The following is a 15,612-nucleotide window of genomic DNA, read 5'->3' on the forward strand; positions in this document are numbered from 1 at the left end:
TTTCTGCTTTGCCTAAAGAACTGCTTTTACTAAAATTGCACAAAAGAAAAAAAAAAAAAAACGACCTGCAAAAAAACTGGTGGTAGCAGTGCAAGGAGTTTTACTTTTTTTAAATTGCTAAATGCTACGTAGTGTTTTTGTACAGAGCAATTTACCTGTGCTCTGACAATAGTTAAGAGAAAGGGTTAGGAAATATCTCATGTTTTTTGTAATGGCCAATTGTGTGTAATCGTGCCCTTTACAGGCAGCCCAGATGTCGGCCTTTTCTCTGCAAAAGTCATAATTAGCAAAGGGATTAGCGACTCTGCCCGTGTTCTTAAAATTGAGAAAATTTACACTTTTGTTTTTCTGAGCCCCATTAAAATCTGTGGGGGGGATCCTGATATTCAATTTGTTGCTTTTCTGGGGCTGATGCCTATTGTCAAAATGAGCACATAAATTAGAGTATTGCCACGAGGCACATGTACCAATGGCAAATCTGAAGGGGGGAAAAAAAAGTACAGGAGAGGCCATTTTCATTCGGCTTGGGAATACGTTACACAGGTACCTAGTGTTACAGAACAGTATGATGTTTATGACAGCCACATATTTGGCTGTGGATTATTTTTTTTCTCTTTTCTAAAGTACATTCAGCAACACCCAAATTTGACTTTTTCCTTTTAAAAGGGGGAAAAAGTGGCAACATGTGCCACTGAAGACCATGTTGTCCCCTAAGTGCTCCCTCCAGCTATGGATAATGCCTAGGTTTTGAAAAGTCCCCAGTAAGCCTAACCCCGTTCCACTTTCCTCCCAACACTCTTCCCCTTCCTCCTTAACTTTCTCCCTTCATTGGCCTTTTTAAATTTTTCTGCTGATGACAGTACCCTTGTGAGCAGAAGCTTCTGTCTGTAAGTAGATTAGCATATATTTTGTTAGGGCCCTTTCACACTTATGGATCTCGTGTGAATCCTGTCCTTTAATATCTGCTTGCTCAGCGGGGATCAATCCGTTGATCCCCGCTGAACCGACCGATGACAGGGCGATGATGTGCAGGGACCGCCCTGTCAGATCTCCGCTCCCCTCTATGGGGTGATCGGATGAACACGGACTGTCTGTCCGTGTTCATCCGATCCACAGACGGATGGAAAAATAGGATTGGGATGCGCTATCCCATAGCGATACATGTATGTCCGTATTTCATCCGAAAACGGATGGATGACATACGGACATATGGTCTGTGTGAAAGGGCCATAATGGTGTTTTTCTTTTTATACCATTGACCGACTTGGAACATGCTAACATTTTTTACTTTTCGAATGGCTCAGAAATATTACTAGTTTTATAGTCATATAAACTTAAACCAGTTTATAGTTCAAAGTTAATTTGTAGACATGTATTGAAATCTTTGTAGTGGTAAAAAAAAGGCCTCTACTTTAACCATTATTGGTAATGTGCTTTCTTTTTTGGTTTATTTAAAGATTAAAACCTTGTTTTATTCTAACTTAAATCAAAAATTAAATTTGACAGGGCAAAATGCTTTTGGCCTGTATAGGACTCAGATTCAGAGATGTGTGACATTTTTTTCCAACAATTAAAATAACTGTACAACTACGACACAGACAACATACTTTTAAATGGATTAGATGCCAAATTCAGGGACTTGTCAGATTTTTCTAGTAATGCAAATTATAGGTTTGCAGCTAGTAACAATCCCACTAAAATTGCAACTCGCTTGGCTGAAAAGACCTTAAATTTAGAGACCGAGGAGCGGAATTTTCTTGCATTCAAAAGGAAAATGAGATGTTCCAGTAGGAGGTCATGGTGGAAGCTGCAGCAAGTGCTGTGAATCTGCTGTAAGCCAAGCCGGGTCTTTTTTTCTCAGTTACTTAGCACTTTTCTGTCAAATGCTCCTACTGTGCTGAAAACCCTCTCAAGTCATACATTCAGCAGGGCAGGCCAGGCCGGTATCTCCAGTGAAAGCTCTAGCCACTGGTCCATCTTGGACACCTAGTAGTCCTCCCTTTTTTAGTGTTTCAGTATCTGCTGTGTAGCCATTAGTCGGGCATCAAAATATTCGGGAGCTACCCTTGATTGGCACAGTAGCCAGATCTGGCTGCTGTGGCTTGAAAAATCTATACAGAGCCAAGTTGAGACTGCGGCTGCTTGCTGATCATTAATGGAATGTCAACAGCAGATGAACGTTGGCAGCAGAGGGATCCCTGGAAAATGTGTCGGAGGTTCAAACATTTAAAGGTTTTCCATTTTTTTTTTTTTTTTTTTTTTTAGGATGGTGGCAGGAGGTTGGCCATTGTGGTCTGGTAACAGGGGTCGAATAGGGTAGACATCCACCGTACCTCAGGTATACCACACCATACCTTAAGAGTTATAGTAAAGGCCATGCTGCAACTAGTTATGATGGGTGGTCATAATGTTATGGCTGATCAGTGTGTGTGTGTGTATATATACACAGGAAAATGTGTATATTATATCAAACTTGCTGGTTATTCCAAAGAGTCCTAGGGGGACAATTGTATAACTTTTTGAGTATAGCAGGGTATCTATACCTACACACTCCCTACAAAAGATTAGTAACACTTTGACCCTCCTTCCCTAAGATCATTGGGCCTGCAGATTTCTGCAAAGGGTATGGGCTGACACCATCTTTTTGTCTAGGATTGAGTAAGACCCAGGCATTTTTATGCCAGGCTTGTAAGTGAATGTTTCATTATCTGGGGTTTTGACACCATTTTACAACTTTTTCTGAATCATGCATGGTACTGGTTCGGTCAACTGGGCAACTGTAAAATGCCAGAGAAGTGACTTTTCTGGTGGTAAGCAGAGATATTACTACATGGGTCATTGTTCTGGTTTATTAAAGAGTTTAAGATATTTTCAAGGGAACCTGTCGGTAAAGAAAAAACAAAGCTGGCGTTCTTTGCTGGTTTTTGAGGGTAAACTTAAATACATGAAATGCTCATACTTGTTCTGAATCACTGACCTGCCAAGTTGTGAGCTTTTGGGAGCTTGTACCTTCAACAAAAAAAACAAAAACAAACGGCCCCCTGATCCTGCTTATAAACAATTTACAGGCATTCAGTTACCGGCTTGGCATATAAAATATAAATTGGCCTGAAGTCTTTTATCCTATTGGAAAGGCTTAGTCACGAGTACTGAAAGAGAAGCAGCATGCCAGCCATATAAAGCTTATGAGGGCAGGGTATTCTGGCAGGGAAGGGTGATCACATTGCAAATGGCTCTAGTAGCAACATGAGTGGATTGCTCAGAGATATACCTACGTTTCTCCTCACCAAATGAGCCATGTACCAGACAATATACGAAACACATTTACACAGTAAACAATGATCCTGGGATTTGTGTAGAAATGACTTCCATTGCTACCATCAGTTATTTTCAGATTTATTATTTTTGTGCATTTTTACTGCTGCTGCTATTTATATATTGTGATTTACCCAAAATGTTATTTAAATATAAATTATCATCAGAATTGGGATTCCTTGCTTCAGCTGTCTTCTGTTGTAGTGTGTTGCAGAATCTGCTGCCGATTCACCAGTCTTTTTATTCATCTGCAGTTTTATTTTGCAAATGCATTGAAAAAATATGGAGACTTTGCACCCTAATGATAGATGCTTGGCAAGGCTGTCATACTGTCTGGTAAACCCATGGAGGACTGCAAGCTTGTAGGGCCTTCATCATTAAATTGTGAGAATTTTTCTCCAATATTCATTTTTTTTTTCACATTCCTTTTGGAGCTAGTACATCTTCTTGGCAGAATTCTTAACCCCATATTTTACCTGCTTTTATCATGCCATTAGTGGATGTTTTTGGTAGAATTGCAAATAAATAATTGCATATACAACAGTTCCTCTTTTTGTCACAAGTTACCTTTGAAAAACAGTAAGGTGGCCACCACTGACTTCTCCTGAAATTTTTTGTTGTTTGGCTCTTATGCTGAAATTGAGGCTTCAGTGTCCTAAGTCAGTGATTTGGAAGAATTATGCAGTTCAGGACTTTTGATTTTTTCTCTTACTACTCCTCATCGGCATACTTCATGTCATTGACTTTAAGGACTAAGGCTGGATTCACACTTGTGCGATGACATGCGCCACATTGCTGTGAAGATCACATGTGGGATGTCTGTGCGATGCAAATTCAGCCATACAAACTGGCTGAAATCGCATTGCAATTCACACCAAAATGGTGCAGGGCGTTTTTCTCTCATCCTCCATGGACGGACACAACCTCTTCAAGTCTTGACAAGTGGGTTATGTTCCTGTTTATAGGAGAGGACTAGGCAGAAACATGTTAGATATTCAAATACATGTTGTTTTAACAGAGTTGAACAGCCCCGCCCAGGGGGCGGTCCCTCCGGACATAACCCACCTCCCTGCAGAATGCAGCCTCAGTTTCATTCTGCCTAGCAAAGGAGAAGGACGTATGGCTCCCTTTGGGCCCAGCGCCCTGAGGAAATTGTATTTTATTTTTTTCTTGAAAGAATCTTCTATCAACTGTCGGCTGAGCGACAGGCTGGATATATAGATCCTTGTAGTCTTCTCAGTCTGGCCAGCAAGCGTGTGCACACCTTTGCAAAGAGGCTGGGTCTGCCACAAACTACCCCATGACTCCTGCTCTGCTCCGAGGTCCACATATGACTGGGCTGTGGTGTTGTCTCACTCACAGTGGACCGGGCTGACGGCTACCTCCAATGCGGTTGTATGCCTGTCTGGAATGCGTCAGTGAGTCCTCACATGGATGGGTAAGTAAAGTCCCTCCTGCTTCAGTGGGTTGGTACAGCTGAGCGTTCCTAGGATTCGGGGGTCCTCCTATCCTCCCTTCCCTGCTCCTTTTCCCCCTGCTGCATTACATTGCTGCTGTCAGGGGGGGCGCCTTACTGAGGGGACTGTGTGCGTCTGGCCTGCATTTTTTTTAATGCTTGGGGTCTTTTTCAAAGAGGAGATTTGGCCACTGTTTAGCCTCTTTAGGTTTTCCCTGTTCAAATGCTGTGTTTTGGCAGCACCAGCGCAATTTTTTTAGGCGATTTTCAGTTACTATTGAAAATCCCATTGGTGGCTTTATTGTTGTGGCCGCACTATGGTGCATATTACTATTGCTGAGTCTTCAGCCTCTAGTGCTGGTTCCTACGCGAGCAGCACAGGTCTCCTCACGAATTGCCTCAAAATTTACCTTGCAGTTTTTCTTCCTCCCACACAACACTGTGTATTGAGGGTGGGCAGCTGTGCAGTCTCCTCCTGTGGTGGTGAGTCCCCTGGGTAACCCCCCGGTCAGTGCAGCAGGAGGGTGTTTTTTTTTTATTCAGGTCTGATTAGGGCCCGGGGAGCTTATGTAATGAAGTCAGCATCTGGTTCTTCTTCCCCAAACATGACAAAGGTGGCAGCTGGTGCTCCTGCAGCTGTGGTTCCTATAGACACTTTGTTGGCAGTCCTGGAAACTTTTGTTGCCAGGGTGGAAGCCGCGTGCGGACATAAGGGGGGTAAAAAGCGCCCCCTCCCCCTGCTATCCCCTGGGGAATGCTATTAATCAGACCAGGACCTGGCTGCGGCTCAGGTCCCCAATTCTGTTTTTATCTGAAGATGTGGATCAGGATCTTCCTTGTGAAGAAGACCCCTTACTTGGGTCGGTGCATGACAAGGCGTCGGGCTGCCCTGTTGGGGGCAGTACAGGATTTGCTAAGTTACGGGGTAATATTCCGCAGGACGAGAAGTTTCAGGGATTTTATTCAAATCTGTTTGTGGTCCCGAAGAAGGACGGCGTCTGTCCAATCCTGGACCTCAAGGCCCTAAATGCCTTTGTGAAAGTAAGGAAGTTCCGCATGGAATCCATTCGTTCGGTGGTAGCTGTGCTCCATCCGGGGGACTTTCTGGCGTCCTTGGACATCAAGGACGCATACTTTGTCCCAATTTGCGGAAGTCACCCGAGGTTTCTGCGCTTTATGATCAGGGAGGACCACTATCGGTTTGTGGCCCTTCCTTTTGGCCTGGCGTTGGCACAAAGAGTTTTGACTAAGGTGCTCGCACCGATCCTAGCTTTGCTGAGACAGCGAGGCATTGCCATTGTGGGCTAATTAGACGATCTTCTTCTGAGAAAAGGGGTGAACTGATATCTGCGCTAACCTTAAAAACAATGGTATTGAAACAGAGCAGCTAGCACAGGGCTACCTACGGGCTTCACTATTGCGGTTTCCTCTCTGCATTTTTGGTTCCACTCTTGCTGATGAATGCAATATACACCTTGAGTTTTGGATGCTTCTTATCCTTGATGCTGTCTGTGGATAATCGTTTTCTACCTATACATCTGGTTGGAAGTGTGACTGCCATTGACCCCTGCATTATTTGATTTTTCATGGACATAATTAATTTTCACTGGAGCACTGCACTATTGATCTTCTTCTGAGAGCAGCTTCTGGCTCAGAATTGGAGGAGGATGTGTCTATAGCCAGCCAGACCCTCCAAGAATTTGGGTGGGTATTAATAGTTCGGAAGTCGGTCCCGGTTCCGACTCAACGCTTGGAATATCTGGGGTTGATTCTGGACTCCTCGGAAGCAAGGGTCTTTCTACCCCTGGAGAAATTGCAGACCCTTCAGTCATCAGTGAGAGTGTTGGCATCCCGCAAATGGTCATCTCTCCGATTTTTTTGCATGCGAGTTCTGGGCCTCATGGTAACCTTGTTTGAGGCAGTACCGTATTCCCAGTTCCACACTCGAGTGTTGCAGAAGGAGATCCTGTCCAAATGAAACAAATCTCCATTGTCTCTGGATCACCAGATTCAGGTCAGCCGCCTGGTTAGGGTCTCTCTGAATTGGTGGCTGAGATCCCCGGCTCTTCAGTGCGGGAAGTCGTTTCTTCCTTTCCAGTGGACGGTGATTACGACGGACGCCTGCCTCACGGGCTGGGGGGTCTGTAGAGGAATCCTGTCTCCCGATCAATGTCCTGGAACTTCGGGCGATCAGACTATGCCTCTCCTCGTGGTCGAGGAGGTTGTAAGGTCGCCCGATCAGGATCCAGTCGGACAATGCCACGGCGGTGGCTTATGTCAACCATCAGAGGGGAATTTGCTGCAGCATCCGAGGTCGCTCACATCCTAAGGTGAGCGGAAAGAAGCGTGTCGGCAGTCTACTACATTTTAGGCGTAGAAAACTGGCAGGCAGACTACCTGAGTCACCAGATGCTGGACCAGGGAGAATGGTCATTGCATCCAGAGGTGTTTCAACTCCTTTGCAGGAGGTAGGGCACATCGGACATGGATCTCCTGGCCTTTTGTCTCAACCGCAAGGTCGAGGTTCGTGGCCAGGTCCAGGGATCCTTGGGCAGACGCGTTGGTAGCCCTGTGAGGTCAGTATCGGCTAATTTATGCCTTTCCCCCGTTGAAGCTACTTCCTCGGCTGCTCCGCAGAGTGGAGGCCGAGGGGATTCTAATGTCTGCAGATTGGCCCTGGCGTCCTTGGTACGCTGATCTCGTGCGCCTGGTGGCGGATGCGCCTTGGCGGCTGCCAAAGTGGGAGGACCTTCTGTTTCAAGGTCCCATACTCCATGCTGCTTTACAGTCGCTGGCTTTTCAGCGGCCTTTGGTGGCCCATTCTCTGGTGGGTACCTTTGTGCAGGGGGTTCGTCATATACTTCCCCCTCTTAGACCACCTCTTCCCCCTTGGGATTTGAATCTGGTGCTCTCGGTTCTTCAGAAACCTCCCTTTGAAGACATCAGAGAGATCCCTCTCTTGACACTATCTCAGAAGGTGGCCTTTTTGGTGGCCATTACTTCTGTCAGACGGGTTTCTGAGCTGGCGGCCTTGTTCTGCAAGTCGCCATACTTGGTCCTCCATAAGGATAAGGCGGTGTTGTGTCCGCAATCTTCCTTTATTCCGAAGGTGGTTTCGGCATTTCACCTTAACTAAGACATTGTACTTCCATCCTTGTGTCCTCGGCCGGCGCATCCTAAAGAGGTTGCGCCACATTGCTTAGACGTGGTACGCGCTCTGCGGGTGTACCTGTCGGCTACGGCTCCGTTTCGGAGGTCTGACTCGCTTTGTGTCAGTGTCCGGTCCACAAAAGGGCCTGGCGGTCTCGTCGGCTACCATTTCTCGGTGGATCAGACAGACTGTCACACAGGCCTATGCTCTTAAGGGGCGGGCGCCACACTTTCCGGTCACGGCACATTCGATCAGGGCAATTGGTGCTTCTTGGGCTTTCCGACATCAAGCGTCTGTCTCACAGGTGTGCAAAGCTGCGACTTGGTTGTCTGTTCACACTTTTTCCAAATTTTACAAGGTTGATGTGATTGCATTTTCGGATGCTTCCTTCGGCCGCAAGGTTTTGCAAGCGGCTGTTTAAAGTTGCATCTCCTCCGTTGAGGAGCTCTGCTTGTTTGGGGTGAAGTTATGTGTTTTTTTACCAATAGTGTTCCCACCCCTCTTTTTTGACACTGCTTGGGGACATCCCACTTGTCAAGACTTGAAGAGGCTCTGTCCGTCCATGGACGATAAGAGTAAATGGGATTTTTTTGTACTCGCCGTAAAATCCTTTTCTCTGTCCATGGACAACAGAGAAGGATTTTACGGCGAGTACAAAAAATCCAATTTTTTTTTGGTCCGCACTGAAATCAGATTGCATGGGTGTTCACACCCATGCAATCCGATTACTGTACCATTTCATAGTTTGCACTGCAATCTGTGAACTGATTTGGGGGGAGGGGTCATTAACTTTACATTGACACCAGTGGTTTTTAGATGTCAGTGTGAACCAGTGTGCGATGTGGGAACCGACACTAAATCGCAGGGTCGCATTAGTGAACCTGGGACTAAAACCATCGGCATCCAGGGTTTTTAAAAGGGTGGTCAGCTGCGACGGCCACCATGATTTTGTCATGTTAGGTTAGCATTGATAAAAAAAAAAGGGGGGATATTCAAGTGATACCAAGCTAAAAACATGTTTTACCTTAATTCATTCCTTGCGTTAAGGTAAACATTGGCTCCTCCTTCCCTGTGTGAAGGGAAAGAGGGGAGAATAGATCAAGCGCTGTGCATGGTTCATCTCTCCTCCCCCTCTTCACACAGCATTGGAGCAGCAGGAGCCATTTGGCTCCTGCTGCTGTCAATCAAGTGCAGTGAGGGCGCGGGGCTAAGTCCTGTGTGAGTTTATGGAGTGCAGACACACAACTCGGGAGCACGCAGGCACTTTGTGCCTCAATAGCAAGCGGCCTCCTGAGGGGACACACAAAGAGGAGGAGCCAGGATCGCTGATGGGGGACCCGAGAAGAGGAGGATCAAAGCAGTGCCAGAACAAGGTTAATCTAGAGCCCAGGGCGAACATGCTAAATTGCACCCCCCCATCCCCATGATGTATGGGTGTGTCAGCAAAAAGCCCCCTCTTCCCCCCCCCATCCCTCCTCTCAACACAACCACCCCCTACCCCCAAATCGCTACTCCTAGCTACCCTCCCCACATTTCCCCCTCCTGGAACAATTCTTACCCACTGCTGCCCCCCCCATATCCTTATGCCCCTGCACCTCACGATACCACAGTGCCCAGGGCAGCCGCCTCTCCTGCCCACCCCTTATCCCAGCTCTGGATCAAGGCCGCTCTGTGAAATACCATTGTACAGAGCAGGTGAGTATAACATGTCTGTTATTTTAATTAAGACAATTTTTGGACTTTTGTAACACTTTAAGATCATCTGCTAGTAGTAAGGTTCTTAAGAGAATAATTATTAAATATTATCTGTTGCACGACACATTTTGCCTTTAAATGGTAAGACGAGGACAAATTCATTGGCCAGTATTGGCTGATTCTGAATGCAAGATTTGTTCAAGGTGAATATATTTTTTTTTTTCTATTTCTGATACAGAGAACATCATCTATCTAATAGTAGGGGCTGGAGACTTTCTGAGAAGACAATTATAATTTTTGCACATGCACTGCATGGTCTTGAAAGCCCCACGAGCATGGTTGGATTACCACAAATACCTGTCTTAAGTAGAATTACAGTCTAAAGCTGGCATATTACATGCTAAGCCAGAAGACTGTGCGCTGCTGGGTGTTGGTGACAACTATTTTTCTCTGCTTGAGCGATGGCTGTATCTATGATTCATCTCAATACATAACCTTTTGTGTGAATGAATGATTGCGTATCTGGGTATATTTTAGAATTTATAACCAGAGAATGAGAATGTCAAGGACTTCATGCGTTTTTTTGAATTGAACATGTTTGAATAGAACCGGAAATGCCATTACTATTGTCTTAGCTTGTCACCATACTGCCCACGTTGAAAAACGATGGAGTTGTAGTAAAAAACTTTTATAATGGGAGGTTTGTTGAAAAACTGTTAATGGGAAATTGCTACTTTGTGTATAAAAGTAATATATATATATATATATATATATATATATATATATATATATATATATATATATATATATATATATATATATATATATATATATATATATATATATATATATATATATATATATATATATATATATATATATATATATATATATATATATATATATAATCATACATCATGGGACACAGAGCCTTAAGTATTTACTTAATGAGTAATGGGCCACCTTCAGGTGTTGACACTGGTAAACCCTAATTAAGGAAGTTTACTCCCTATATAACCCCTCCTTCCAGGAGCACATCAGTTTTTTCGCCAGTGTCTAAAAGTGTTGGTTACGAGTGAAGAAGTGCTCTGAAGCGCTCCAGGAGGGATCCATGCTGGATTTAAATTTCTCCATAAAAAGAAGCCAGATCCAACCACATTGCCACTGAGGCCTAAATAGATGGTACCTGGGACCTTTTATCCGAAGCACAAGGTTTTGCCTGTAATGCCTCTTTGTAGGGCTGGACCCCAGAAATCCAGGGTTTAGGTCTTTGTAAAATTACCTAAAACTCCTGAGGGGGTGCTATACATGGCCCAAGGCAGTGAAACCCTTTTCAGGAACCCCGTCCTTGAAGGTTTGGCGAAACACAGCCCGCTGTGATGGGTGAAAACTGGAATTGTTAATTCAGTAAAATCCTGCGGTGACGATCAGGTAAGGAAGAGACTTGGATATTTTTAAATGTCTATGTATTTCTTCCCTTAAGGAAAAGAGACTGTCATGCCTTAAAATTTCCACTAGAGGGAGTCTATGCACTTGCCATACTCTGTCGTCTTTACTAGAGCTCAGTCCGTGCATTGGCTTGTACAGCAGGTGGAGAGGAGATTCTTACAAGGTAAAAATAGCCCTCTGATGGGACCAGGAGAACAGCAGCGCTGCACCCCCCTTACTTTACACCCCCCCCCCCTCCACCGTGGGGGACACTGAGGTCCCGCTATGTATCGCTGCAATGATTGACTGGCTGTTTGTTTTTTTCTCTGTGCCTTACTGCAGTCTCTGCCCCCCCCCTCGTGTTCTGGTCTGGAACACTTAAAAAAAAAAAAAAAAAGCAGGGTTTTTTCCGGAGGGGGCGGGGCCGAAACACAGTGCTGCGAAAACGTCCACGAGACACACGCAGGCTGGAAACAAACAAAAGGAAAGCTGTGAAGCTGTGTCAGTCTCTCCTCTGCTGCTGAGGAGGAAACATCAGGGACACATGAGCTGTGGGACACGTATGGGTTGCACTAGCATTCCTGATAAAGGAAGGACACGCTTTTTCCAGCACTATGCTAAATTGTATAGCGACTTGATATAGGTCATGACTATTTCAGCGAATAAGTGCAAATTGTATAGCGCCTCTGTTTTTGTACTTAGGACTATGCCTGCCAAAAAATACACCTCAAAAACCAAGAAAGCAAAAATTTCACACCCAGGCATTGGGATCTCAAGCTGTATTTCCACGCTGTCATCCTCGCCTGAATCACGAAGTATGGCAACTCAGGGTGAGCTATTGGAACAAATTGATGGTGCAGCTGCCCCTGCCCCTCACATCTCAGCACCTGTATATGTGACTGAAGATGCCCTTTCCTCCTCCCTCCAGGGTTTGGAAGAAAGATTAGCAGCTTTAATCGCATCCTCTATTCAGATGGATAAGAAACGTACTAAGTCCCCTTCCCCCACTCCAGCTTTGCTAGGGGAACAGTGGACTCACGATGAGGTGTTACCCTCAATTGATCAGGAAGAAAAACAAAACGATGATTCCTCAATAGAGGAGACAGCGGTAGATGAACCTTTTTTCAGCTTCCCAAACTGGAATCCCTGCTAAAATCTGCTTTTTCCATAGCAGGTGCCGTCACTCAGCCCGCAGTTGCTGTGATAGGCGTCTGCCAATCCCTAAAGGACCAATTTAAATTGGCCCTTAGAGAACTCCCTATGCAATAAGCTCGGGATTTGGCTGAACTACCAAAGACATTATGTTTTGCCATAGATGCCATTAAAGATTCTATTCACCAGGCATCCCGCCTTATGCGTATGCTTGTACACATGCGCAGGATGCTGTGGCTTAAAAATTGGTCAGCTGAAACCCCATGTAAGAACCTCCTAACTGGGTTCCACTTCCATGGGGAGTGACTTTTTGGAGAAGACTTGGATAAATATATCAAGACAATTTCTAGTGGCAAAAGCACTCTTTTACCCGTCAAAAGAAAATACAAACGCCCTGCATTTAAACAGGCTCTTTCCCCGGGACCAAGGACTTCCGCCTCTATGCAGTGGCGACGGCCTTCGTCACCAGACTCTAGAGGAAGACCTCGGGGTCAGACCCAGGCTCAAAAGAAGCCCTGGGGTAGGAAATCTGCAAAACAGAATCCTAAAGCCTCGTCATGAAGAGGCAACCCCCCTCACCAAGGTGGGGGGAAGACTTCTGCACTTTTCAGAAGTCTGGAAAAAGGAAATTCAGGACACATGGGTCATCTCCACGGTAACGCTGGGATACAAGCTGGAATTCCGGAACTTTCCACCGTCTCGTTTCCCAAGATCAAGCGTGCCCAAAAATCCAGAGAAAAGACAATCTGTTTCAGGCACTAGACCGATTAATATCTCAAGAGGTGATCATACAGATCCCCACAAAGGAGCAAGGTCTGGGGTTTTATTCAAATCTTTTCATGGTACCAAAACCAAATGGAGACGTCAGTCCCATTCTAGATCTAAGAAAGCTAAATCAATCCCTGAAGACCGGCTCCTTTCGCATGGAGACAATCAGATCAGTAGTTTCCATCCTTCTTGGAGGGAAACTTCTCACGTCAATCGACATCAGGGATGCATACCTGCATGTCCCTATATTTCCTGCTCATCAAAAGTTTCTGCGGTTCGAATTGGAACAGCATTTCCAGTTTGTAGCCCTGTCCTTCAAGCAAGCCACATCGCCTCAGGTGTTCACCAAAGTGCTGGTCCCACCTCTAGCCAGGTTAAGTGCCCAGGGCATAATAATTATAACGTACCTAGATGATTTATTACTTGTAGATCAATCAGTGACTCGTTTGGAGCAAAACGTACTACAACCAACTATCTGAAAGCATTAGGTTGGATTCTCAACCTAGAGAAATCTTCCTTAATACCGCTAAAAAGACTCGAGTACTTGGGTCTGATCATAGACACAGCCCAGGAAAAAGTGATCTTGCCTCAAGCAAAGATCAACTCCATAAGAGAACTGGTGCGGAGGGTGAGGTCAAACGGCAATCCCTCCATTCACCTCTGCATGAGGTTACTAGGAACCATGGTGGCTTCATTCAAAGCAGTTCCTTATGCCCAGTTCCATTCAAGACAAAAACCGTATCATATCTGCTTGGTACAACACAATTCAAGACTTAGACTCGCCAATGTGGATGTCCCCAAGAGTGGCCCAAAGCCTCACTTGGTGGTTACTAACCCAGAAAATCCTTCAGACCAGTTATCTGGAAAGTGGTAACGAAGGATGCCAGCCTCTCAGGCTGGGGAGCAGTACTAGAAGGGACAACTGTCCAGAACCAAAAGAAGCTTGCCTATCAATATCCTAGAGATTCGGGCAGTACGTCTGGCTCTAAAGACCTGGACTTCCAGGCTACGGAATTGCCCTGTCAGGATTCAATACGACAGTGCCACAGCTGTGGCCTATATCAATCACCAAGGGGGCACCAAGAATCTCTCAGCACAGAGAGGTGAACCATATTCTAACTTGGGCAGAAAGGCAAGTTCCTTGCCTTTCTTAATTCTGGGAGTAGAGAATTGGCAGGCGGACTACTTAAGTTGCCAGCAGTTATTCCCAGGGGAATGGTCGCTTCACCCCGACATATTTCGGGCTGTTTGCCAAACATGGGGGACTCCGGGCGTAGATCTCCTAGCATCCAGATTCAACACGAAGTTGGTCAACTTTGTGGCCAGAACAAGGGATCCACTTGCATGCGGAACGGATGCGTTGGTGACCTCATGGGATCAGTTCTCCCTGATATATGCATCCCCCCCCCCATTCAGTTGCTGCCTCGACTTCTTTGCAGAATCAAGCTGGAAAGAAAGCCAATAATTCTGGTGGCACCAGCATGGCCTAGAAGGTCATGGTATGCAGAAATCCTAAAGATGACAGTGGAGGGCCCATGGTCCCTCCCACTACGGCCAGATCTGCTCTCTCAGGGACCGATATTCCATCCTTCCTTACGGTCTCTAACTTTAACGCCTTGGCTATTGAAACCCACATTCTAAAGAAAGGTGGGCTTTTCAGGTCAGTTATCTCCACCCTGATCAATTCCAGAAAACCAGCTTCCAGAACTATATACTATAGAGTCTGGAAGGCTTGTGTTTCCTGGTGTGAATCCAAGGGTTGGCACCCTCGGATATTTATCATAGGCAGAATTCTTGCCTTTCTACAATTAGGAGAAGAGATGAAGTTGGCCTTAAGTACTATTAAAGGCCAAGTCTCTGCTTTATTGGACTTATTTCAAAGACCACTTGCTACTCATTCTTTAGTCCGAGGCTTTATACAAGGGGTAACGCGGCTTAATCCGCCCATCAAACCTCCCTTGAATCCTTGGGACTTAAACTTGGTTTTGTCTGTGTTACAAAAACAGCCATTTGAACCTATACAACATATTCCTCTAGTCCTGCTGACAAGGAAGTTGGTCTTTTTGGTTGCTATATCCTCAGCAAGGAGGGTTTCAGAGTTGGCTGCTCTTTCTTGTAAAGAGCCGTATTTAATTTTTTATGAAGACAGAGTGGTGTTGCGCCCTCGTCCAGGCTTTTTGCCAAAAGTAATTTCAGGTTTTCACCTGGATCAAGATATTGTCCTGCCATCGTTGTTTTTTCCAAAACCATGTTCCAGGGAAGAAAGGTCACTACATTGTCTTGATGTGGTGAGAGCAGTGATAATCTATTTAAAGAAAACTGGTCAGATTCGTAAGACTGATGATTTATTTATTTTGCCGGAGGGTCCTAAGAAGGAACAGGCAGCATCGAAATCCACTGTCGCTAAGTGGATTCGGCAAGTGATAATTCAAACTTATGATTTAAGGGGCAAGATTCCCCTATTTCACGTTAAGGCGCATTCTAGCAGGTTGGTTAGTGCTTATTGGGCAGTGCATCATCAGGCTTCCATAGCTCAGATCTGTAAGGCCGCAACTTGGTCTTCAGTGCATACATTCGCAACATTTTATCAGGTGGATGTAAGGAGGTATGAGGATATCTCCTTTGGTGCAGTGTGCTGCAAGCAGCA

At 45.3% G+C, this 15,612-nt stretch overlaps 1 protein-coding gene across 3 annotated transcripts in view; it reads left to right on the top strand.

Annotated features, from left to right (window-relative positions):
• Window positions 1–15,612, top strand: part of GRAMD4 (GRAM domain containing 4) — a 204,973-nt gene that overhangs the window by 133,028 nt on the left and 56,333 nt on the right. The window lies entirely within an intron of this gene.

Source organism: Rana temporaria, chromosome 3 (assembly GCF_905171775.1).
Source record: "Rana temporaria chromosome 3, aRanTem1.1, whole genome shotgun sequence".
Taxonomy (NCBI): domain Eukaryota; kingdom Metazoa; phylum Chordata; class Amphibia; order Anura; family Ranidae; genus Rana; species Rana temporaria.